The 26,979-nt window shown below is 41.9% G+C and overlaps 1 protein-coding gene and 1 long non-coding RNA gene across 4 annotated transcripts in view; one reads left to right on the plus strand and one right to left on the minus strand.

Moving 5' to 3' along the window:
- Syt1 (synaptotagmin 1) overlaps positions 1–26,979 on the plus strand; it is a 508,800-nt gene that overhangs the window by 427,200 nt on the left and 54,621 nt on the right. The gene's annotated exons all lie outside the window — the stretch shown is intronic.
- Positions 7,232–26,979, minus strand: part of LOC125389705 (uncharacterized) — a 29,370-nt gene continuing 9,622 nt past the window's right edge. Inside the window, exon 3 of the long non-coding RNA XR_007228519.3 lies at positions 7,232–7,591. This is a non-coding gene — a long non-coding RNA (uncharacterized LOC125389705). The remainder of the gene's footprint in view (positions 7,592–26,979) is intronic.

The raw sequence follows: 26,979 nt of genomic DNA on the forward strand, positions 1-26,979 counted from the left end.
TACAGATGGAAAGACATCTAAAACTTCCACTTGATTTCCAATCCTGGGAGTCACTGTATAAATTACTTGGTTGGTTGCTTCGTGTCACTTGGTTACTTACACAGTAAAATTGGAATTAGTGAGTCTACAAGACTAGATCGCAGCTATTAATAGGTTGCCATGTTTCTTGGATAGAAGTTGCCATGCTCTCTGAAAGGGCATGTGGCATTCTTTGCACACCGAAGTAGGGATCGTCTAAAACAGTGACACTCCAGACATATCAGAGGCGCCGTAGGAGAGATGGTGTTGAACTTACAGTCCAACTATCAGAAATGTGAGCACCTTTTATGCATGGGAAAATGTCTAACGAAAATGTTTATCTACTATTCAGCTTTAGCGAAGGCTGGTTCTAGGAAGGATGGTGTGGCAGATCTGGAAAGCAGACAGTATATAATGTGAATACAAATGATTCTTATCACCATAAATTGCTACAGGATTCTATGGCTCAAAGTTACATGTGTAAATGTTGACATATTTTAATTGAACCCAAAATAATTGACGAGGAACTGAATTTGCAATAAACTACATAACATGACAGTGAAGACAAACAAGGAAATACTTTGGGAATCTCTAGTCTCACTGGCCCATTCCAAACCCCGCCCAGATATTCAGCTGGAAACTCTGCTTTAACCCCACCTCTGTCTCTCCAGACCCCACCATATAGTGGTTCCTCCCCAAGATACTCAAGACCACACCTACAGGCTATTTAAGACCCAGACCCTAGACCTGCCACGTGATTTCTCCTCCTCCTGTTTTTGAGAGTGCTCTGCTTTGCTCTGCTTATTAAACCTGGTTTTATTAATTCAGCTGGATTTGGTTGATTGTATCAGCGGAGACACCCACAACCGGGGATTTTCAAAATACTTATCAAATATTACAAAAGGAATCCACAGATGGAGACCTAGAAGGGACCCTCTCAGAAGTCCCTGATTCTTTCACTAGTCACCTTGAGCCCCCCTCCCTCGCCTTGAAATCATGTGTTATGAAACTCAATGAGTCAATGAAAACATTCTTACTCAAGCAAACCCAAGATAGACTAGTTTGGGATAGTTTGTTATCCATTTTTCCAAGAGATCCACACGTTGAAGGCTCCATTAGCGCTGCTCAAGAGAGGCAGAGTGGAACTGTTAGACCATGGGACCAAAGGTTGGATAAGTAGGATATTGGGATCCAAGATCCTTTTTTCCTTGCTTGCCAGCTGCCATGACATAAGCAGCTTTGGTCCCCCACGTGATTTCTACTGCGATGTTCTGTCTCACCCCAAATTGTAGAATGGAAATTTCCAAAAGCAGAGCGAAAATAAACCTGAATTGTGTAGCTCAACTATTTTTCTTCACAGGACCAGAAAGTTACCATCCATTTCATTATGGGAAATCTTAGAAATAATTCGCTAGGAGAGAAAACTATAGTCCAAATTAGATTATGGAATTATAGAGTCAATGTAGGGTCCATGTTCTCCTAGAAGATTCTTTAAAGATGAAAGGAAAATGCCCTGCCTTTGTCCATGTGTGGACTACACACGGTTACAGCCACCCACCTCAAACAGACGAGGGTTAAATGAGTAGCCACCAGAGAAGGGCAGCCTAGACAGGGATCAAGGGGTTGTCTGTGAAGACAGGCTAAGAAGTTTGGGACTTTGTAGTCTGGGAAAGGAAAGCAGAGCACAGACAATGATGAAAGTTTTAAAATCATGAAAGGTAGAGGCAGAGTAATACCCGCCTGCCCATTCCATAGTACTAGGTGTAAGAAGTGACCCTGACGTTTGAAAGAAAACAGATGAAACGAAAGGCCCTTCAGAGGGATCTCAAAGGTACCTTTCCACCCAGGAATTTTTTTTTGGTCAGTCTTTCTTGGCTACCTTAAAGTTGGGTGGCAAAGGCGAGTTGAGGATCTGGGACAGGCAGAAATATAAGGCAGGAATTAGTCGAAGAAATTTTCCTGCCGCATCTTAAAGGAGGACATTGCTAATCCTTTTCGTGTGTCTTGTCAGAACCCGTTCCCACCACACCTTTGCAGGAGCAGAGATACACCACAGCTCTGGGCCTCATTGTCTAGCGCAGAAGATTGTGTGCCTGCCCTTTCCCCCCTCACTTAACTGTCCCCTCCTCATTCAGTCCACAGAAGAGGAACGGGGAGGTTTGGAACTTCTAATAACTGCAATAATAGAAGTACAACCAACCACTCCTATTTTTAAACATTGAACAAAAGTCAGTGCTGTCTCTTCTTCCTCTCATAAGGTTTGAGATTCCTGTTAGCAAAGCCTCCAACACCTTAATGGCAAAAGCAGAGAAATATGACAATCTCATAGAAATGTGGCAATAACTCGTTCTGGAGCTCAGCAGTTAAGAGCCTGCCCTCAATCCTCTTCCTAAGGGCCAAAGTTCCGTGATCAGCACTCACACCAGGCAGCTCATCATATTCTCCTTTTTTGCCAGCCTTAGTGGTTTAGAGAGCAAGAGTGAGAGGGGGAGAGAGAGAAAGAAAGAGAGAGAGAGAGAGAGGTAACAGTTGCATAAACATCCAACCATTACTGTAGTCACACCTTAGTGATGGTTGGAAAGACAGTGTCCCAGGAAGAGGGCAAGGCAGAACTTGAACCTCTGGTCGCATCTGGCACCCAACACGAGAGGACAATGCATGATTCAATATGACTGCTACTTTCTGGGCTATCTTTTTCAAAAGTCAGAAGAGCAAGGCCGTTGGGACTTTCTCACATCCTTGCTTGGGCTGTACCCTATTCTCAGGGTCTCCCTATATTGTTTTCCCCGCAAGGAAATGACCTCAAGTGTTTAGTGGAGAAAAGTGACTTTTTGACTTAAAAACATGAAATGAGCCCATTTAAAAAAAAAAAATCTTTTGGGATGTTAAAACAGCCTTTATCTGAGACTACAGCAACAAGATTGATGGACTTAAGAAATTCATAGATTTCAAATGATTAATGTTGGGCAACAATATGGCTATGTAATTAATTAACACGCTCCCGCCATTAACAAGAAGCCTAATGTACTTTTAGTGATAGTAGGCTTGCAGTAATATTGCACATACATATGTGACTGCGAGATTACATATTTATCTACTTGATAGACTGCATTGTTCACGGGCTTCCATTTTCAGATTAATTAAGGAAAGAAATGTGTTCGCGTATGGCAGGGTTCCAAGGCGCTACTAGAATAACAGCTTTTAAATCATCAGAACACAAGAAATAAAGATAAAATAAGCCACCGCCTCATCATTTTCTTTAAGAAGCAAATAAGAACTTCAGTGTCCCAGTGAGACCCCATCTTCCTGTTTCCTTTGAGAAGTTGTCTCAAGGACATGACTTAAGATTGCATGTACTCTTTCCGATTGTCTCTTCTGCCTGTATCACTTAAACACACACATACATGTATGTATAGATGGATGGATGCATGTATATACAAATATATGCATTGTATATAAATGAGATCATATCACACTCGTTATTTTGGTCTGCCCCCTGTGGTGTGTAACAGATCTTCCAGACCATAATTATAAAGCAGCCAATGCAGCTATTGCTGTTATAGCGTCTTTTTCTAGATATAGTAGCGTATGTTTAGTAATTTTATTACCAATAAAACTATTTGGAAAACTAACTTAGCCGAAAGTTTCCACACATTACTTGAAAAATAAATAAATAAAATGAGCTTTGGTATAGGAAGAAATGCAAAACAGATTTCCAACTCCTCAACATCAAGCCAAGCCAACAGATTGAAAGAAAGCTTTTCTCAATACCCCTGTGATGCAGAAGTCCTTCCCTATGAGTAAAAGAAAGAAGGGCAATAGGGAAGTCTGTTTTTCTAATATCACTAAACATGTTTGCTGCTCCTGCCTCTGCAAGTGGCTTCTGTGGCTGAAAAAGAGACCCTTACATTTATACAGTCTCATCGTGCATGAATAAGAAGGGATTTTAAAGTAAGATGCAATTATCCTAAGTTCAAAACCTAAAAAAAAAAAAAAAAAAAAAAAATGTTGCTTAAAAGACAACCGGTGTTGATTGCAAAGAGGGGCCCCCTACCAAAAAGAGAAAATCCAGCGATCGACTTGTAAATTTCTAGACTTTCATCAACTATATTTTCAGGAATTTAAATCCATTAAAACACACTCCATCCAGCAGCATTGCTGATAGAAGTCTGAATAAACCCGTGACAGTAACTAGAAGTAAAAATAAACCTTTACAAGAGTCAAAGGCAACGTTCTTTCAGAGAATTTCCCAATTCCTGGCTTTACCAAACCACTTATTTGTAAGCTTCTTTTACATATTGCTTACATCAAAAACAACTTGGTTTTTTACAGCCCTGTAAAATACAGGCGAGACACCAGAAGAGAACAGCATTGTCTGTAACACAGGCGAGGCACCGGAAGTGAACCTAGCCTGAACAATTCACTGGCAATGAAGCTCCTAAACAGTTCACCTAGAGATCTACCTTACTCTTCCTTGAAATACCTGTTCGTGCTTTGTGAGAATCTCACTGAAATTTAAAAATAAAAAATAGTTCAGTGACAGAGATTTTAGAAGAGGCGCTGAACACTGATGAATTATTCAAGCTGAACTTTCATTTTAATAACATCATTAAAATGTAAACATCTTAAAAGCCTGCCTACAGGAGTTCAACTTTATCCAATGCTTTCTGGGTGCCCCAACCTCGCCAAGAGGCTTGCCTAAGGCATGATTTAACAGTTATTACAGGCCAGAGCCAAATCATGAAAATGCCAGTGTTTGTCCTTGCCTTCTTGGCTTCCAGTGGCGATGTAAGTCAGCTATGGACAGGCCCCCTCCTGGGAGCCAACGGGATGCGTCAGAAAGGACCCAGACTGTACCACTGCACACCCCAAATCTAAAACTCATGACCTTTCAGACCCTCAGTCTGCTCACCCATAAAATTATGATGTTAAGCACAGCGTCATTGTTGAGTGCAGAAACGAGACAACGTTAGGTGAAAGTTCTCCGTGGAAAATATTTTCATAACTGCCCGCTATTTTAAACAAGAGAAAATTCTTAGTTAAGTTTGTGTGTGTGTGTGTGTGTATGTGTGTGTGTGCGCGCGCGCGCAAAAGCTTGATTCTAGGAGCATGTGTCTTCTCCATTACTGATCGAGCTAGCATGTCATGTCATGTGTGTGGTTATTAGGTGTTTGCAGCAGCACTATTTGCAATAGCCAAACGAGTGGAGCCAACTTTGCTAAATGGATGAACCATTTCCGGACAGCCAAGGAACCAGCACTCTGAAACGAAAGGGACAAACTTGGTATAGCTGGCAGTGTTTATCACCTCCAAAGCGACAGAAGACAAAGGGGTGATAGGCAAGCTCCATGCCTTATATTGTCAGGCAGCTTGTCATGTAATTCTTCTTTAATGAATTTCCTGAGTAATAAATACGAATTAGCTTACCGCATTGCTACTTAAGCAACCCCTTCTAGGTTTGTGGATGAGTTTATGCAGGTTTTATTGTCTCTATTCTCTTCCTGCCTCCACTGCGGCCACTTTCCTCCTTTGACTCCACACAACCATGACGGTGAATGAGGCGGAAAACAGATATTTCTATACCACATATTGTATCATTCAGCAATATATAAAATTAGGCCGTGTGTCTGGGGCAAGTGGGCAGGAAGTAGGTACAGGATTTTAATGTATGGCTCCTCATTAACTGAATGGCAGACATGAGAGCATCCAGAAACTAGCCCAGTAAACGCTCCTCTCCTGATAGCATTTTGCCACAATTCCCCGCATAGTTCATAAGAAGACAGACAAGCTATATTTCTCAGTACAGCTGTTGCTCAAGATTTTGTTGGAAATTCGTGCCAGGCCCAACCCGATCAACTCTAGTGCATACCCAAGAGCTGAGAATGTCCAAGCGCTATGCAAAAAACGGTCTAGTCTCTGCAGATAGCCTCCGCAGGCCCCGTGTATACTTCACACTCCCTTCAGTTTACCTGTCAGTCCTGATGCACTGTAAATACGATGCAGACAGATGTTGTATTGCTGAAGGTTAGCCACAAGGAAAACTGTCTGTATATATTGATCTCAAACTCAATATTGTAATCAGTTACCCGTTAGATCCATGGAACCAGAGAGAAGACTTCAGCTTGTCGCCACCTTCAGCTCTCCGAGCTTGATCATTTGATTGTTTAAGATAGTAGAGTTCTCTTCCAAATGCTTCTTTTATGATAACATGGCCAAGGCACACTCAGTGAACTGGGCAAACAGATAGTAGTAAAGAGGAAGGCTAGAGTCTACGTTTTCCTCAATATCAAGTCAGAATGTGACTGCTGGACCTACACACTGCCCTCTGCTGCGAACCACCATGAGCTGAACCGCAGCAACAGCATTAGTTTGACTAGAAGTAGCAAGGCCTGGTCCCTGAGCAACTCCCTGTTGCCTTGCCTAATAATTTTTTCCCCGGCTAATAAATACCTAATTTGATGCAATGAGTCAGCAGTCGCTACTCATTGCTGTTGCATCACTGAACGGTCAAGGTTTTAACTTCCACTCCGCTCTACAAAGCTTCCAACCTCTGTGACCCACACACGCATGCGCGCGTGCACACGCACGTAAGAAGAATAGCGCTCGTCCCCACTCCCAGCCTTTCCAGACCCTCTGACCCTCTTTAGCGTGTTCGCTTCTATCTGAAATTTCATTTTCTCTAACACACTTGTCCTCGAGGCTACACCCGTCCTACTGATTCAAACCATGGGGAAAATTCTCTGCCTGGATTCTGCCTCAGCCCCATAGCCTTCACCTGAGATGAATTGTTCATCTTGCTAAGAGAAAAGCCTCTTCCATCGAAGTATTTACTAAGAATCTATCTGAACTGGAGGCGGGAGGGAAGGGGGACTGTTTATTACCGAGTCCCAAGGCAAGATAAAATATTCCCTGTTTCCCTCCTTGATGTATTATTTACCTGATTGCTAAATGCGCCCACATTTGCGCTGTTGAACTGTGCCTCCCTCAACTAGCCAGTCTGACCCAAGATTAAATCAGTTGCTAAGGAAGCCTTCTCCATGCAGCTGTATACCTGGGGACTATCTACGTTGTAGACTCGAGTGTTGACGTGTAATGCTACGGTAGGACGGTACAAAATTCCAAGGCACATTTCAGTGAGACCCTCAAATGAAAAGCTCCCCACAAATGTATTCTGATCAAGGCTGCTCCTCCCCCTCCCCAATAAAGATTTTAGTATTCACACAATAGCTTTCCGTGCCAGGGAACTAAAATGTATTATGCAAGTTAAAATTAAGAAAGAGTGCTATCCTTAAGCCAAATTATATAGAGAAGTGTCTTGTAAAACTCTCCCCCAGATAGCATGTCATATATAGATTTTTGGCTCATAACAACCAGTTGAAATTCATGCAGAGCTAATCATTAAAAGACGCTAAAACTTAATATTTGGTTGCAAGCAAGGTATTAGATGGATTGTTTTTCATCCTGGGTGAGTCAGTGAGAATACAGCCCTTTCTTTTTATTTCTGTTTGCTCCGTGTACGTGGGCCTTGACATTCCGTCCTTGTCTTCCCATTCAGATTTCAAGATGATTTAACCTGAAATGTAAAACAACGGTGGAATCTTATTATCGACTAAGATTATTCATTTCTTAGCTGAGTCTCCAGACATGGAGCTCCTGCACTCTGCGCTGAGGGGCAGGGATGCTACAATCATTTCTAGTAACACAGTTAACTAGAGGGACATTTAGTTTCTAAAGCAAGCACGGCGGGGAGTCGGGGTCATGCGAAGGGCAGACACAGCATCAGCCAAGAACTGTTGTGGAACTGGAGCTGTAGAAACTGCAAAAGGAGAGACAAAGCAAACACAACAACTGTCTGGAAAGAGATGAACACGGAAGTTCTCTATTGGAATGATACGGATCTGAACGGGACCCAATGAGTATGCACAGTGCAGATCCATACTTGGTTTTCTCCATTTTCGTTCCTAAAAAGACCCAAGGCAAGCTTGTAAGAAAGACTGTTAAGGTTTACCATCCCCAGCTCCAACTGTCGATTCGGGAGCTTACCTGTGCAGCCCCTACATCTTTTAAGACACTTCCATTTCTGCCTGAGAAGTTCTAATAAGAGATACCAACCACCCAAAAATACCACGAAAGAAAGCATCTATCAAAAACGTAGAGTGGTTTATTTTGTCCTTAAAATAAAAGGGTGGAGGACCACTGGTCCCAGTACAATAGTAGCTATGATCTAGTGCTAAGCATATGTTAATTTGGATTTGTTTAACTGTGAGCGTGATCCCATGAGATAAATATCATTATCCCTAAAGACAAAAACAAAGGCCAAGGCTTGGAAGTCAGCGGCTTGAGCCAAGCCTGAGAGTGAGGAAGTAGCAGAATCCAGCTCCTTGCTGCAACCCCTCTGTTATCCAAGCCAGCCTGGGACCCTACCACATCCCACTGTTTATATCATGTCCCTTCAGTTGGCCATAATCCCAGGCCTAGAACAGAACGCTGCACAGTGATTATCTGCTGACTCACGATTAATACTCTCCATAGATGATTTCGACAAAGTAACGGCATCCAACTGTGCCTGCAAATGCCACCACGTGCGCATCCCAGCAACTCGCTGGATAAACAGCAAATGCCCTAAAGAGCACAAAGCGACGGCATTTCTTCCACTCTTTCTTATTTCTGCTGGAAATAATATCCGGAAGGAATTTGTGTTCTTTTCGACGACAACACCAAAAGGGGAGGGGAGAGGTTGATGCTTACAAGTTTATATGATACAGAAAGAGCAGGTGGGGAGCAGTGAGCAGGGACTCCCCAGGGGGAAGGCAATCACAGGCAAGCCACTCCATTTTCTGGGCAGTTTTAATTGCCTCTTCATCAGACATCATGCCTCCAGTGGGGGAGGTAAAGAACTTCCTGCGTCTTGTTTTTCTCTTCCTTTCGGCTCCTCCTTTTTCAGTTTGCCAAAAGGCAGTGGAGGACGCTGTTAGATTCTTCGGGAAATAGCCCATCTCTGCCACCCTTTACCTCTGGTCCTATCCACATTGTTCTCATTGATCACTGGCTGCTGTGTTTTCTGACTGTGTCCTGCAAATGCCGTTTGTCACCCAAAAAACTGAGTTATTTAGTCTTTAGTGGTGATGGACGCCATCATTGTTCTTCGCTCTGTGTGCCCCTGTGACCCCGTGATTACCGCTTCCCACCATTTTCCCGAGCTAGGGATCAGTTGCTCCTGGTTCCGGAAATGCTTTCCCCCCACCCCCCAGAGACACTGCTTGATTCACTCTTGTGTGGTCATCACCTAGCCATGCCTAGCTGTGTAGGCCCCCACAAGGAGGTTAAAATGAGCCAGTTCATTGTATCCCCAATATTGAACGTACAATGTGAAGTAAAGGAGACTGAACTAGAATCATAAAAAAAAAAATCAAAAGGAACTGAATGAAATATTTTAAGGCATTATCCCTGGGTTGAAGCCAGAACACTACAAAAAAAAAAAAGTGCTGTACTGAAGTAAGATTATCCAGACTGTAGCAATTGACCATTTGATTAGCACACTGTAACTGTGATGACCATGATGCTATTCAATCAGTATCTAAAATTATAGTGAGTTCTCTAAGCTAAGCCCATAACGGCAGATATAGTCTAAATTACCATATATTTAAAGAATGGCCAGGAAACACCAACTGTATTAATAATTCCAAAGACAGCAAGTGGAATATAAGTAATATTTTAAAAAAAACAGTCTTGATTATATATACAGGAGGGTCATTCCCAAAAAATTGATTTTTCTGGGCCTAGGATACCTTCGTGGTTCAGGCTTCGCTGTGACCTCGGGAGACGGGAATGTCAGATCAACAGTGACAACCGACATACACCCAGACTACACATATACCCTTGGTCTCTCAATTTCAGATTCCTAAACCTCACTCTACCGGTGCACCCAGTTCAATCTGGATCAGACCTAGCACTGGGCACCTGAAGTTGCATCAATAAGACAGACAGTGGTAGGCAGGCAGCATGTGCATACAATTTTAAGACTTTGGAAGTTGCAAGTGGAGGATAAGTGTTCTAAGTTAACTGGAGGTGGGCAATAGAGGGAGACCCTGTCAAAGAGAGAGGGGGAAGAGGAGAAGAGGGAAGGAGAGAGAGAGAGAAGGAAGGAGAGAGACAACAATATTGTACATTCCTCCTTTTTTTTGTCTTACTAAAGACACAAAAATATATTGCCTCAATTTTTCTCTTTAAAAATCAATTACTCATTAGCCCAGAACAGAGCATGGTAATATATCAGTGTGATACCTAATTTTAATGTAAAAATAGTATACATGCTAACAAGTGGTAATTGCTTCATAAATCTTGGAAATACTGTCATGTTTTCAGAAGACACTGAACTTTTAAAAATCGCAATAAGCTAGATTCATTTCGGAGTTCGAAAGAACTAGGATTCTCTGAGTAGCTGGAGGGATTCTCAAAGGCGTTTGAAGGACACAAGTCTGGAATCATACATTTGGCACATATGTAACCCATCTACTAAGTACCACTGTGGGCCAGGAGCAGGAGAGAGAAAACTAAGTAAAATTCACCCCTAAAGGCAGGGAACACTATACAGAAATACTGCCTGTGATTTAGACTAGAAGTGGCAAACTTATTCTTCAGGATGCCAGGTAGTAAATATTTTAGACTTAGCAGACCACGTGGAATCTTAGAGCATTCGGCTTTGCCATTAGAGAAGAAAAACAGCCACAGACCGCAAGGCACAAGCAGGCATGGCTCTGTTCCCATAAAACTATTTCGAGCTAGGAATTTCATCTCATGAAATATTAATCTTCTTTTGATCGTTTTCAACGTTTAAAAATATATAAATCTTCTTAGCGTGTGACCTACAAAAAAAAACGTGCAATAGACAGATGTGGTTGGTCCCCAGACAGTCGTTTGCTGACCAACAGGACTTTACAGGCGTTTGGAAGATGAGAATCCAATTCCGGCTGGGAGCTTGGAGGTCAGAGGGATAGAACCTTCCTGGGAATAAAAATCCATCCGCTGAGGGCCTATATAGGGCCAGTGAATAGGTTCAGAAGGCAGCCTGAGCAAAGGCAGACTTCTGTGAAACAGATTGGGAGCACAGAGATCAGCCAGGTCCCAGAGTCCCATTAAGGAAACCGGACCTGATGCTCAGGATGAAGATGACGTGGGCTGTTGGGATGGTCCAGAGTGAAGGGTTTCTATGACAACATCCCAGCTGTGGCTAGAATCCCAACTGTGCCACTCTCCTAGACATAGCCTCCGAACATAGGGTTGTCCACTGGTCCCCCCTTTCCTCATCTGGAAACAGGAGACAAAGCCTACCTCGCCATTTGGCATCCTGTCCCTTTACCTGTGTGCTGCACTTTAAAAGAAAAGTCCTAACTGTTTGCAAGGACATCATTGCTAACTCATTGCTTGACTGACACTCTCACTGGATTGAGGAGCCACATCACCAGAATGGTTAGCAAACACCTAGCACCGCCTCAAGAGGGCTGATGAGTAAATGGGAAAGAGGCAACTAGCCGCTCCCAGAACCAACACCCTACCAGCTTATTCCGCCATAGTTTCTCCCTACAACTGCTTTACAAAAATAACTCTGGGGCATCGTTTCTTTAAAATCTGGGGGAATGTCACTGAGGGAAAAAAAATCAATCCTTCTCTAAATAAATGCTTTCCCAAATGAATTGGGTTTTTCTGAGCAAGTTCTGATTCCATTTCACTATGGTACATGGATATTTCCTCTGCTAGTAAGGTATACTTCCTTCCAGAAGCTTTATTCATCTAGATGGGAAGTGTTCTCGTTTATGCTGCACTAAATCTGAGGTGAGACAAGAGATTTTCATTGTGTAATTTATCAGGCTGGGTTTTTAACTTAAGCATCGAGACAGTGTAAGAGGCCAACACTACGAATGGGCTTCCCCCTAGAAATTGTCAAGGTTAAGACATCGTCTTGTAAATAATAGAAATGTCTCCTTTTTAATTTATTTATTGTGTATACAACATTCCTTCCATGTACACCTGCACACCAGAAGGAGGCACCAGATCTCATTACAGATGGCTGTGAGCCACCATGTGGTTGCTGGGAATTGAACTCAGGACCTCTGGAAGAGCAGTCAGTGCTCTTAACTGCTGAGCCATCTCGCCAGCCCATAGAAATGTCTTTTATCTATTCATTAGATTTTTCAGAAATCTTGTTTTAAGGCAAACCAGAGAGTAATAATATCCATGTTGGATTTTCACTGACATTTCTCTTTATTGTTCTTGAATTCAGTCATTCATTCATTCATTCATAACTACTAAGATCTACAGTGTGCTGTACTCTGTTAAATCTTTCCATTTGGATACGTTTATTTTTACTGATTTTTTTATTTGTTTCTAGGTTTGGGGAGTGTTTTTTGAGGGAGGGGTAATTTGATTTTTTTGAGATAGGTTCTAACTGTGTAGCCTAGGCTATGTTAAATTATAACCTGGTCTGCCATGGAACTCAGCATTCTACAAACCCCAGTCTCCCATGTCCTGGGAACAGAGGTGTGCACCATCACACTCTAGTACTAAATCGCTCAAACTATGGCCACCAACTTGTATTCCCTATTATATGTGTGGGCAACACATACAGAGAAATAGAAAAAGGCCTTAGTTTTCAGAAGCTCTCTTCCAAGTCACTGTCATTCTATTTTCTAAGAGAAAATATCCGATTCTGAGTATATTTAGAAGAAATAATATACTCTGAGTGCATTGATTTGGGCCCGAGGAACCAGAAGAGTGAAACCACAGCCCTGTTAGAGTCAGGTGGTTTGGCTTGTGTTTCATGTGGTCTTGGAGTTATCTAACTCTTAAAGCTCCTGCTTATATACAGCACAGGAAAGAACTTGTTCTCGTCCTCAGCATTTAATCCCCACCCAGGATTGGCAACCGCTCTTCACAACACATCATACACAAAATCCTTTGACTGTCAAACTCCAATCACCTTCCCTAAGGGAGACTTCAAAGAAGATGGTTCACAGCGACAATATTTCCCATCTTTTACTACCAAATAGGGCAGTGTGCATTGCCTGGTGATCCAACTCATGGCCATGAACTTGGGGACAAAGGAATTGATGTAAACAATCAACCAAGTAGCCTCCTCCTCTCCTTCACTAAGAGCAAGTCTGAATCTGATTTGCCAGTGAATTTCAGGATATTCTGATCCAAAAACCACTTTCTCAGGATCTAAAAGCACATTTCGTTTTCTTCTTGGCTGTAAAAACAAAACAAGGCCCGCAGTTTAATAAATGCCTTGGTGACACACAGTCTTGTTAAGTCACTAACCCATGCCAAGAACAAAAGTGTCAAGATTAGATTAGAAACTGGATCAGTGGTGATTAATCAACCCCAGGAACATGCTGGAAGGCTCATAGACTGTGCTCAACTGAGTACCATACTTGGGGACATACTGAATATCATAATTAAAAATGGACATTAAAATAGTTTACAATATACCACCTATACTCACATGCATATCCCAAATACTCACACAATACAGACAGAATCAGACAGATGATGGACAGACATGCAAACTTCAAAATAAAATCTCTTTAAAGAGAATTTACAAAGTCGGGTGATGGTAGTGCATGCCTTTATTCCCAGCACTCAGGAGGCAGAGGCAGGGGGATTTTTGTGAGTTTGAGACCAGCCTGGTCTACAAAAGCGAGTTCCAGGACAGGCTCTAAAGCTACAGAGAAACCCTGTCTCAAAACTACCCCCCAAAAGAGAGAGAGACAGAGACAGAGACAGAGACAGAGAGAGAGAGAGAGAGAGAGAGAGAGAGAGAGAGAGAGAGAGAATTTACAGCCACATTGCCAAAGTTCATATGTTAGCTACAGGTACACAGAACCTGGGAAGGTGACAGAAGTCCCCATTAGTGACTTCCAAAACCAACTAAAAATCAAATAATAAAATGAATGCATGCTTGGAAGCTGAGCCTGGGTCAAAGTGTCTCTTTTCAACATGGGAGTGGGAGTCGGGGATCTATTGCGCACAGAATTCTTCCATGGTGATTTTCTCCTGAGGACAGAAATGCTTTTCAGTCTGGTGGTTCCTGCCATGTTTCTGACAACTGACATCCTCATTTTCACTGACAAGACTGTGGTTCTGAAAATGGTCCTCAGGCCCAAGAAGCCTATCAGCGGAGAATTTCTTAGTGTGTTAATCAAAATGTAAGAAAGACAATGGGACAGGCTTGAAATAACAAACCACTTGATTGCTTAATTAGGTTAGCAAGACCGCCACGAAATGAAACCATCATCTCTTTAAAGCCGCGGTGAAAAAAATAAAACGTGAAGACATGGGTAGTGTTTCAAGGAGTGCAGAAAAATAGGAATTCTTGAAGGCTCCTGTAGGGTGCCAGCTGTGTGTTACTCCAAGGCGTCATCCGAGAGCTCTGGAAATGCCTGTAGGCTTTATTAATCAACTTAAGATCTCAAAGCACAGTCTACACTGTAAAGTAAATCCACTCAAGGCTTCCTAGTGATTCCTGGGAAGTCCTTGTTAGCCCAAGCTTTTGGATTAGTTTAAGTTTTATTTCTAAGCTCAGTAGGAAACCCCTGCAAAGTGGTGATTTCAAATAAATCTCTCTATTACATAGTTTGCCTCTTGATGAAGTAACCAAATATACTTTTTATACTAAAACACTGTCTAATAGGACTCTAACTTTGATACATATATTTACTAAGAGGATGCTAAAATAAGCAACGAGAGAATATGGCAGTAAAAATAGCCATGGATATAGTCAAAGGGTTACTGAATGTAATATATCGCATGCAACATCATACCGTATCTTCACAATATGCCTGAGGCTAGAATCACTTACCATTTTGATAAAATGGAAAACATAGCTAATAACTTGCCCGAAGTTGCAATCAAGGGAAATCAATGAAGCACTAACTGATGGCAACCATAAGTATGGGTCCTGTTTTCTATAATAAATCTAAAACCTATTTTCTAGAACAACTTGACAATTTTGAAATTTTTGTTTTAGGAAAAGCAAGACTATTTTATCTAGATTCCATCTGGTATGAAGATTAATCAAGTAGCTCTCATCTCAGCCTTTCTTTTTTTAATATTCCGGAACTTCATGGGTGGGGGGGCACAACAGATGCTTGCATACTAAAGAAGAAGAAGAAGAAGAAGAAGAAGAAGAAGAAGAAGAAGAAGAAGAAGAAGAAGAAGAAGAAGAAGAAGAAGAAGAAGAAGAAGAAGAAGAAGAAGAAGAAGAAGAAAGGAAATAGCGATATCTGTCACTTGGATCTTTTAAAACAGTGACAAGAAGCTGGGAAGTAGTGGTGCATGCCCTTAATCCCAGCACTCGGGAAGCAGAGGCAGGCGGATCTCTGTGAGTTCGAGACCAGCCTAGCCTATAGAGTGAGTTCCAGAACAGGCTCCAAAGCTACACAGAGAAACACTGTCTCAAAAACACAAAAATAAATAAATTAAATAAATAGAGTAACAAGAGCAAGAGAGGATTAGCATCTTCTTGAAGGCATGGCTTTGAATAGAGAGGTTCCTCGATAGTGCGGTGACACACTATCAAAGTGTTCCTTCACCGCGTTTACACCTTATTCGGTCAGGAGATTTCTACCATGCCTCTGTTTCTAAAGTAGCGGCTCCCCAAAGTACTTGGAAAAGACCCTCCCCTCAACCCCACTTCCTCCTAAATGGAATGGTCAAACCTTCCTTCAGTGAACCTTTGACGTCAAACCCTTGTAATACACGGTAGACTGCTAGCATAGAAGTCACTGCTACCTCGCTCAGGGTACTGTGTGTGAGGCCATGTGTTAGATACTAGGCAACCCTGCCTTCATTTAAATCCCTCTGGAACTCTAGGACATGCTGTCATTCGCAGCAATTTTTGGTTGAAATGACAATAGCTTAGAAGCATAAGACATCTAAAGTCTGTGTTCTTAACTATTTCACCGTATCTTCTTCGATCATTTAATAGCATTTATCCCTAGAAGCACTTGAGATTGGTGGACAATACTATGCAATAATTGTGTGATTCTTAAGTCCTTGATACCTTCAACTCTTTAATACTTTAATACACAACAGCCTCAACATTTTAAAGGTTGCATATGTGTTTCTTTAGATCAACCAAAGGGACTTCTCCTTTGTTTGAAATGAAAGCTGTATACATAACCCTATGACCCTTTCAACTTCCTTTTGAGTCAGGTAAGCATTATCAGATCTTGAAGATGAAAGAGCCACCACGGTTACAAAGCACAGAGCTTCAAAAGCCAAGGTTCAACCATCAGTACCTCATTGAGACGCAGGAAGCATCCCTGGGCCCTCACTCCCATCCCGGTCTGTGGCGTGGTAAAGGGATTTAGAATTTGCATTCCGAACTTCTCGTAGAATAACATCTGCCCAGAACACGCCCTAAATGCATTGCCTGCCCCTACAGAGAAAACTGTGGAGCTTGTCTTGTGCAGGTCTGTGTTAAGATCAAACCTACATGAACAGCCCGAGAGATGGCTCAGAGGCTAAGAGCACCTAACACTCCACCAGAGATCCTGAGTTCGATTCCCATCTGGCTCGCAGACGATCTAAGCGATCAATAAATCGCTATAAATAATCGGAGAAAAAAATCAAACCTACACCTGCAATCAGGCCAAATATTCAGATACAGCTGGAAGAGATGCCAAGTCTAATGTGTGGAGGTTAGGGGCTGTGGCTGCGCTACAAATTGCTTAGAAGCGAGCTGGTTTTAAGTTGCCATGGCGAAAAAAAAAAAAAAAAAAAACCACAGACAATGGAAAGCTTTACATGAATACTGTCTACCTCTTGTTATGATAGGATTGTCCAGCTGAGGGGCACTGTTTCTTTGTACTCCAACTGACATGAACAGATAAAATAATAAACACTAATTACAGAGTATTATAATGATTTCTGGGCTTGCCTCAGAGGGGCGTACATCTGGCGCGGTAATTACTTCTCTGACAGATAGGTTTTTCGTGAGAATGAAGGATGATGAGCCCAGTTTATTGCCTGCTGATGAGAGTGCGGGGGAGGAAGGTCATGAGTTATGCTTATTAAGACCGTTTTAGGGAACGTGTTTTTCAATCAGTTGTCAAGGTACCCATGTCAAAGTAGTTAAAGAAACGCTGCCCGTGAAAATGGTTCAGCGATACTCAGCCGCGAGGTACTCTTACTTCAGGGAAGTGACAGAATGGTACCTTTCAGGCTGCCTTTCAGTGAAAGGCAGTTTTAAAAATTCATCTCTAAGATTCTAACTTTTACTCCTGGTGTGAAAGAGAGGGCCAGTCTCTTCGTTACCTTTAAAGTCCTTGAGGGATTAGCGTCCCCTAGTGATTCAGATGTAAGTTTCTACAGGATTCTGAATAATACTTAAGTCATCCCTGAACTCGAGTATCTATTTACAAAGTCCAGAAACAGATCCATGTTTTATATACAATCCCCAGACCCTATCTGACTTTACCAAGGGTAAAGACCTACAGGGACTGGCCCTTTCCCTCCTGTTATAGAATATTCTTTTCTTGAGCTATCTTTCACCTACAAATTAGCCATTCCTTGCCCACCTCTGGATTTGCTCTAACATCCTATGACTAACAGATAACAAAATCCTATTCTTCACTAGTCAAAGGTAAAGATTTTCTTCACTTGAGAGGCTGGGGAGATGGCTCAGTGGTTAAGAGCACTGATTGCTCTTCCAGAGGACCCAGGTTCAGTTCCCAGCAACCACATGGCAGCTCACAACTGTCTGTAACTCCAGTTCCAGGGGACCTGACACTCTCACACAGATCTACACAGGCAAAACACCAATGCACATAAAATAAAAAAGAATTTCTCCACTTGGCTATCTATCATCCATCTCTCCAATGTTTCTAACAACAGATTTTTAAACACCTTGATTTATGTAAGACTCTCTTTGTTCTATGACTATAAAAATCTCATGAAACAACTTCCATGTTGGAGCATAGACCTTGAGGTAAGCCAAATCTGTTATTCCTAGGTCAGAGTCGGTCACATCTGGCTCCAGAATAAACTCTCTCCTTTCCCCCTTGAGGCAAGAATTGTAATTTTGCTGAGGAGACTTTATGAAGGGTCTCAGCCCTTAGTTACAGCATAAAACAAGATGCATTAAGGAGATCTGAAAGACAGTTTTACATTTCAGAGGTTACGGTGACCACAGCTCCCAACACCACACACTAGAAGCCTACTCTCTACTTGGAAAAAGGAAGTAAAACCAAGCATAAAACTGCACTGGTCTCCAGTACCAGGCCCACCCAGGTAAAACACAGAATTCAGCATATACCCACATGACACCTCTGAAACCAAGTCGGCACTGAGCTCCAGCCCCACCCCAAGGCCAGTGCTGGAGCTCACAGCCTCTGTAGCATGAATTTGAGTTCAGATCACCATTAAATAACTTCAGAGGCCTGGGTTGTAGACAAATTTCAGTCCTCATTTGAATTCGTGTTTCCCTGCAGCAGTGTGCCAGTTTTGACTGACACTCATTTCCAGCTCCATACCAAGTCAGACCTGGAAGCCATGAGACTCCAGCCTGGGTTGTATTAGCCATATAGGTTCTTGGTCTAGGAAATTCCCAAAACTATAACGATCATAGGCCTAGAGACCACAAGACGGTTTGCCCCCAAATAATCATACAAGTTTACTGTTAAGGGATATTCCTAGAGAGAGCCAGACAGCAAAAGCTAGGATATGTACTTATTTAATGCCCAGGTACTGATGAAGGGATACAGATCAAGAATAATAGAGAAGTCAAGCATAACAACATAATCCCAGCACTGTAATCCCAGCACTTGGTGACTGAAGTACAGGAACATAGCTGAAGTCCACCCTAGGTTATATGCCAATAGTCTTTCTCATATAATAACTATGATTAATAATAATGATTTAAAAAGGAACAGGAGAGTGTAAAATAGAAATATAATGCCAATAACTATCAGGAGAGAGATGTATGAACTACCTCACCACAATTCAAAATCGATATTTAGGAGATGTTTAATGAAGTATAAGAAAATACAGAGAAACATTTCAGACACTTAAAACTCAGAAGTCTTAGAGCTGAAAAATACAACGAATGGATAGAAAAGTGCGCAAGAGATCATCAATAGTTGAAATCTCATCCATTTCACACACACAAATCTCACTCACACAAGCAAATTTTAAAAAATCAAGGCTAGTTAAACGATGTCCTTTTAGAAGCCGTAGAATAACCAGGTAGCCTGTACCTGGACTAAAGAGTCCTAAAAGACAAGTCACCCCGTGTGGAATGTGCAGCACATCCACACGCAAAGAGAACCGCAACTTTACATGAGTCCAGTGCACGGGATGTATGTCATATCCACACAGAAAGAGAAGACCGCCAAATTGTATGGGATCCCATAAGTACCGTCCACTTAAGAGTGCAGTGATTTGGAATTAGAGTGCCATCATTCCAGGTTCTGAATGGAAGTTTACCAGTGAACAAGAATGACAGTTGATTCCGTATTGTTTGCAGATGGGGCCGAAGGTCAGAACGTTTTGTCTGACAGGTTTAATTGGCTTCTGCAGAATTACATAAATATTATGAAACTAACCAGTTTACAGCAGGGCTTAATACCCAAATCCTCAAATCACTGTGCAACCGTACTGTTTTCTGTAATAGTTAATCCCACCAAGCAATGTATAATAAACATCTACTCTGAGTGAGTGGTGTGGGGGGTGACTGAGGTCTCAGTGTGAAACAAGTTACTATCAGAAATAATTTTGGGGGGCCAAACTCTACAAAGACAAGACCTATAAGAGGGTATTGAGGATAAATTCTCAGGATTGTTTACATAACTTGTTTTCTATTTGTGGCTGCTCAATCAAGGTTTATGTATATTCATTATTTTTTTCCAAGTGTGATTAGCTTCAAAAACATAATAAACCTTAAGCTCGCCATCCTGAATTAAAATTACAGTCATGATCCCAAAATTGCTAATGGCAAAGTGCTACTCTTTCCCATTCAAGGTAGTGTCAGAGCAAATATAAAAAACTAAATTAGCTGTGTGTGCGTATGTATGTGGTGTATGTGCATGTGTGTGTGTGTGTATGTGCATGTGTATGTGTGTATGTGCATGTGTATGTGTATGTGTGTGTGCATGTGTATGTGTGTGTGCATGTGTAAGTGTATGTGCATGTGTATGTGTATGTGCATGTGTGTGTGTGCATGTGTATGTGCATGTGTATGTGTGTGTGCATGTGTATGTGTGCATGTGTATGTGTATGTGTGTGTGCATGTGTATGTGTGTATGTGCATGTGTATATGTGTATGTATATAGTGTGTGTGTGTGTGTGTATGTGTGTGTGTGTGTGTGTGTGTGTGTGGTGTGTATAAGCCACTGTGAATTCTAGAGTAAGTTGGAATTCACCCCATGTGGAATGTGCAGCACATCCACACACAAAGAGAACCGCAACTTTACATGAGTCCAGTGCACGGGATGTATGTCATATCCATACAGAAAGAGAAGACTGCCAAATTGTATGGGATCCCATAAGTACCATCCACTTAAGAGTGTTAAACTGGCATTGTCAGCTGGGGAAGATCACCCAACTGTGCCTATAAATTCGGGTATCCCTGCCTTATGACATCAGGAAAATGTCTTATATGTGGGTGCACTCAACAAAATAACCCCAAGAATAGACAATACCACTGGCGTCTTAGGTGAGAAGAGCTAGCATCAGTGTCGTCAAAGGACAGTTAACTTTTCAGAAATTCTCCGGATGACCCAAGCTAGGAAGCAGCTTGGCAGTAAGAAGGGAATGTCATTGCCCTTGCCAGGGGCTCTGACACAGCTTCCCTGCTGTTTTAAATCAGTGTTGGCTAATCCTTGACCTTGAATTATCCTCTAAAGGGTGGAAGGATCATTACCCTGCTGTTATGTAAAAATTACTGTCAACATCATTCCCAAAAAAGTCCTCAGATCCCCCTCCAGACAAAAGTCATTTCAATATGTGACACCCACAAAAAACAGATATATAAATAATAAACTCCCAACAAGCTTCACAAACAGAACATTTCCTTAGAAATGGCATTTTTCCCAAATATGGCTGTAGGTGATTTTTCCCTCCCCTTTTATTGGTTTCTAGTGTCTGGACTATGTTCCATGCCTATTGTGATTTAAAAAAAAAAAAGAAGCAGCAGAAGCAATTCCTGACATACCCCACTGTTTGGGTCTTTAAACACCTATTGTGACTGTAATTTCTGTAATACAACAATGCTTTGCAGAGATATTCGGTGCCCCGAAGTTAACAGTGTTCAGGCATCCTGGGTACCTAGAGTCCGGATGCGGATGCAGAATTCTCATTACTGCCCTCTCTCTCCTTCACCTCCCACCTCTCTTCTACAATCTTGTGACCAGCCAGAATTTCTACAGGACGTTCCTCTGCCCATCATTCTCACGCTCTCTCCCAGAATTAACCTTCGTATGCAAAAGACAGACGGTCTCAACCCAGGATTTAATAAAGTCATTCTGCTTGCGTCTTAGATGAAGATGTCTGCCTAGTCACCTGCCTGTAGGGGCTAGAAGAAGTGAGTCTCGAAACAGAGGAACCATGATTGTGACTAATATTATAACTTCCTTAGCCCAATTTATCTCCATTTTCTCACATTTTTAGCACTTATGTCCCTGTCCCTTCTTATCTCCCTTAGAATTTTTGCATGTTGTATCTTAACTGGTATCTTTCATAAGGAATAGTTTAGCACATATTATTCATTTTTGCTTGAAGCGACAGTGACACTATCTGTTAGACAATTGGTGTCCCCAAAAGAGACTGGAAAGTTAATGACAATTAAACCAAGGTTGCCTCCTTTTTTCTACCATTGACAAGTTTAATGGAAAGGGGACTACGCAGTTCCTGTCTCAATTCTAGTATAATAAGAGCTATACTATGGCCAGTCACTTCTTTTGTCTGGATATAAATTTTACAAAGAAAAAATTATATCGATGTCCAAAGGTCTCTTTTCATGTTTCAATCAATGGTTATATTTTTTGACTAAGTAAAGTTTAGAATTCTGGCTTATCAAATAAATTTATTGTAAAGAATAAAAATATAGTCAGCTTTTTAAATATGAGACTACTCAAGCATCAGCTGAGAATTTTTTTAAATTTTAGGCAAAGTAATGTGCATGTAGTTCTTCTATTCTTTTTATAAGTAGTTCATTAAAGATGCATACAATTCTCTATAATGATGGTATTTGTTACTCATTTTAGAAAAGTCTTACATGTTCTTAGGAAATGTTACAGTAGAGTGGGATTAAAATACTCAATAGATGACCATAAACTTCCTGTAATATCACAATATGTATAAGCAGGGACTTGGACACAAATAGGAATCCAGGGAATTAGGATTGTTTGTCTAACACATATAGTTAAGTGGACATGTGTTCATTATTTTCATAGGGAGTTATTTTATTGTCGATATATGAGGTTTTGAGAAGGAGTTGTTTGTTTTTTGTCTTTTTGTTTTTCGAGATAGAGTTTCTCTGTGTAACAACCCTGGCTGTCCAGGAACTCAGTTTGTAGACAAGGATGGCCTTGAACTCACAAAGATCTACCTGTCTCTGCCTTCCAAGTAATGGGATTAAAGGTGTAAGTCACCACCACCACCCGGATGATATATGAGCATTTTAAGTGATGTGTTTAATGTAGAATTTTTGCTATTTCCTGATGACCATTAGTTTGTCATAGATCTATAACTGCTGGTTTCGTAGTTTGTCAGACTCTCGGGCCACTGTTTTAAAGTATATTCTTCCTGCACATTTTATCCTGGTTTCCTCTGCTCTCTTACCATAGATTGCCACCACCTCACCTAACCATTGAAGAGATCCAACTCTCCATCTAACCGCAGCCGCAGCCTAAACTTTTAAAGGAACTCGGAAGTTACCTAAGAGTGTTTCGTTTAATTTCCCCATTCTTTAAGGTGAATCCGAGGCCTTTAAAGTGTTTCGCTCCACTTACTCGATGCAAATTGTGTTGCCGGGAGCAAAGTAGAATCACAGCTTTGCAATCCGTCACAGTCTCTAGGCCCAGTTGTTAACCAAGTTATTTTCAATCAGTACAAAGCATAAGCAGCTACTGGGATGCTTATTAAAACTGTGCTGCCCAGGCCCACCTCCATCATTCTGATTCAGTGGCTCTGCGATAGTAGGTGTCAAGTATTTGCATATTAATAGCCGTCAGTGCAGGGGGAAGATGGCTCAGTTGGGAACACACTTGCCTCACAAATAGAAGCACCTGAGTTGAGATCCCTACAACCCACATTAAAAGTGGGACGTGTTGGCACATGCCTGTCATTCCGGTGATGCTGAGGTGAGAGGTGGAGACAGGTGGCTATCTGGAAGCTCCTGGGCCAGCTGGCCTGGCCTGGCCTGCTTGAAGTCGCAGGCCAAGGAGATACCCTGCCCCAAACAACAAGTAGAACATACCTAAGGAAGGGACACTGGAAATGGTCCTCTAAGCTTCAGACATGGACACACCGAAATTCACATCCTAAATTAGAGTCAGTCTCTACGAAATAGTCAATTAAAAATAGACAGCAAAACAGCAAAAGGCAGCGATGGTTTTAAAAGTTGACAATGACAGCAACTCTCAGAGCATCTTTCCCAGTTCCAAAATATATACATTGGAGGTGGCAGAGTAATACTTCTTAAACTGTTCTAAAAGCTCCGTAGGATGGAGACACTTAATTTAATAAAGAAGGGCACCGTCCATAGGTCATTAACTCCAATGCATGTATTAGGAAGTGGTCCAAGAACTAGTGAGGCCCATTTTCATTATTTACCAAATGTGGGAAAGATTTTTGCCAAGACCAAAGGAAAAAAACAGACATTATCTTTTGTATTCGTTGAAGCAGAACCTTTAGTGGATCCTCCAACAGTTGCGAGGAGACAATAAGAATTACACATGATTATCCTACTCAGGGACGCTATAGAAAGAAATCAATGAGTTTATTCTTATTTAGAGTGGCTGATTTGCTGTGACCAGAAACCAAGGGATCTTAAAATCCAGAGGAGTGCAGGCCCGCGTGTGAGCTCTGTGAGACACTGGGCAGGATGCTAGATGTCACAACCGAAAATGACGCTAGCGCTACAGCCATTTTGTGAGCTGCGTGGCAGCCATTAACCGTTGTTGAAAACTCTTGGCATATGTTTTAAGTTCTTACTAAAAATGTCCAACACCCACACCGCATGAATAGTGTACATTCCCACAAAATGATTGTGGAACGGGGGGGGGGGGGGGGGGGAGCACTAGACACACGTTCCTGCAGAGAACAGCAGTCAGACATTTTTTTGTCAGAGAGGTTCAATGGCTACAGCATTGTAAGTTTCCAAAAATGTGTCAGAAATACTCAAGTAGACAAGGCTCCATGGGAACCGAACAACAATTTAAAGGCAGAGTAATCATCCAGAGTCATCTTTCTGGAAACCAATTTTCATTTACTGACCGAGCCCCGGAAGCCCAGCAGCTGTGTGGGGCTCAACAAGTGATGTTGTAGGTGAATATCACAGTTTGCACCCAGGCCATCTACTAAACCAAGATCATATACAAACATAGCCAGGGTTGTGCATTGCTGCTATGTGTCAAATATACAGCAGATCATAGCCAATAGCAACAGGAAGATGGAATGTACTTAACTTCCCATCTCCCTGTTTCACTGCGCACATGGGATAGAATTTACATGGAATATGGGGGGCAAAGAATAGGGGTACAGGGCTGGGTGGTGGTGACACATGCCTTTAATGTCAACACTTGGGGGGGGCAGAAGCAGGTGAATCTCTGAGTTCGAGGCCAGCCTGGTCTACAAAGCAAGTTCCAGGGCAGCCAGGGCTACACAGAGAAACCCTGTCTCCCAAAAAAAAAAAAGAAAAGAAAAGAAAAGAAGAAGAAAAGAAAAAGAAAAAGAAAAAGAAAGGGCAGGGGGATAACAGAAAAAAAATCAATAAGCCAAATTAGTATGATATAAATTGGAAAGAACTATGTCTAGTGTAAAGAAAACATAAAGTGGTTAATAACCAGGATTAATATGGTCCAGTTAATTTAAAAGTAAAAAGCAGTATGCCTGTCTATTCTGACTATGTCCGGATAGACAACCCTGTAGGCCCATTAAATCTCCTTCTCTTCTCCCACCCTGTCCTCTCTGATTTCTTCTGTCCTTTGAGTGAGAAATGAATAGTGGGCATTACTGGTGTGCTCTGCCAACCCCTAACTCCTCTGTGCAGTTTAATTCTGAGAGAGCAGGGACCCGAAAGAGCTGCCACATCCAAGTGCACTTTGTTTCCCGGTAACCTCGCGGGCAGAGCAGGGGGTGGCACTGAGGAGTTCATATGTGGCGGTGTTTGGGGGCTGCAATCTGTTCTAATGCTTTAGCGCCGGCTACACGCTTTCTTTAAAGTCAGACAAATGCATAAAGAATATACCCCAGATAGCGCAATGATAAGCACGTGGCGGCAGCAAGACTCTGAAGATGGGTATTAGCTCGAATTGCAGTGGGCCAGCAGATAGGAACACGACTCCAGATGTCACTGAAGCGGTTGTTAAGATGGAAATACTGCTTTTTACTGGGAAGGGGAAATTGAAGACACCGAAAAGGCAGCTAGTAAAAATTACAGGCCAAAACGCAAATGCGTGTCGGGTTGAACCTGGGCTGGCAGCTGATAAACAGATCGCTGTGAAGCATGTAACAGAGACTGCAGGGTGACGCGGTGTCAGGGTAGGAAGCCACCAACACTCACGAAGGTCAGCACCCATCAGAAGCTGATCGTACATAGCCCACCCTTTATTCTCATATCCCATCTTAAAGGCTGGCACAATTATAGAATTAGTCCATTTATAGGCATGTGAACTGCTGGGATAGGGACTGGTCTATTGGGTTTATGGTAATGAAAACTTGGTTCAGCTCATATCAATAAATCATATCAGCTTATATCAATAAAATGTGATGCCTAACGAGAATTACTCAGACCAAGGTCTATAATTATTTTTATTCTTTTTCATCTTTCCAATGTCACAACATCAGGAATACAAATTGTAGTAATGACATACCTACCTATACAAGGATGTTGGTTTGCTGTTAAGAATCCTTGGTTATAGCCTGGGGGGGGGGGGGGTGCTTGCCTTTAATCCCAGCACTCGCAAGGCAGAGGCAGGTGGATCTCTGTGAGTTTGAGGCCAGCCTGGTCTACAAAGCAACTTCCAGGACAGCTAGGACATTTACACAGAGAAACCTTGTCTTGGAAAAAAAAAAAGAAGAAAAAAGTTAGAAAAGAAAGAGAAAAAAATATGAGCGCAGAGATTCTTGAAATGAACACATAAAGAATATCTTTAAAGATTAAAAGCAACTTAGCCAGACCTGGGATACCACTGGGGATCCAGAGGATGGCCTCTGATAGGCAAGCACCAGTCAGCTTCTATAGAGCCAGGAGGCTATGAGAAGAGGGCCTTTTAGAAAGAAGATAGATAGATAGATAGATAGATAGATAGATAGATAGATAGATAGATGATAGATAGATAGATAGATAGATAGATAGATAGATAGATAGATAGATAGATAGATAGATATAGATAAATCCCCACTCCACAGGGGAGCGAGTAATGGTTTCTCTTTATCATTCTCTAAAGCATGGGTTCTGTGCTGTGGCTCGGTGTAGTTTCAGTGGAAATATGTTTGCTATGCAAGCATGCATACCTGAATCCAGATCCCCAACCTCCATCCAAACCGTGTGTATGGCAAAAACTGGGGATGCTGGCATACCTGTTACCCCAGCTCTTGAGGAACAGAAGCAGGTAGATCCTGTTGGCACAGTAGCCAGCAAGTCTAGAAATAGGGAGCACTAGGTTCAGTGAGAAAATGTCTTTTAAAAAAATAAGGTGGAGAATAGTAGAGGAGTACAGGGGCAGGTGGATATGGACA

This window comes from Myodes glareolus, chromosome 26, assembly GCF_982192425.1.
Source record: "Myodes glareolus chromosome 26, mMyoGla1.1, whole genome shotgun sequence".
Taxonomy (NCBI): domain Eukaryota; kingdom Metazoa; phylum Chordata; class Mammalia; order Rodentia; family Cricetidae; genus Myodes; species Myodes glareolus.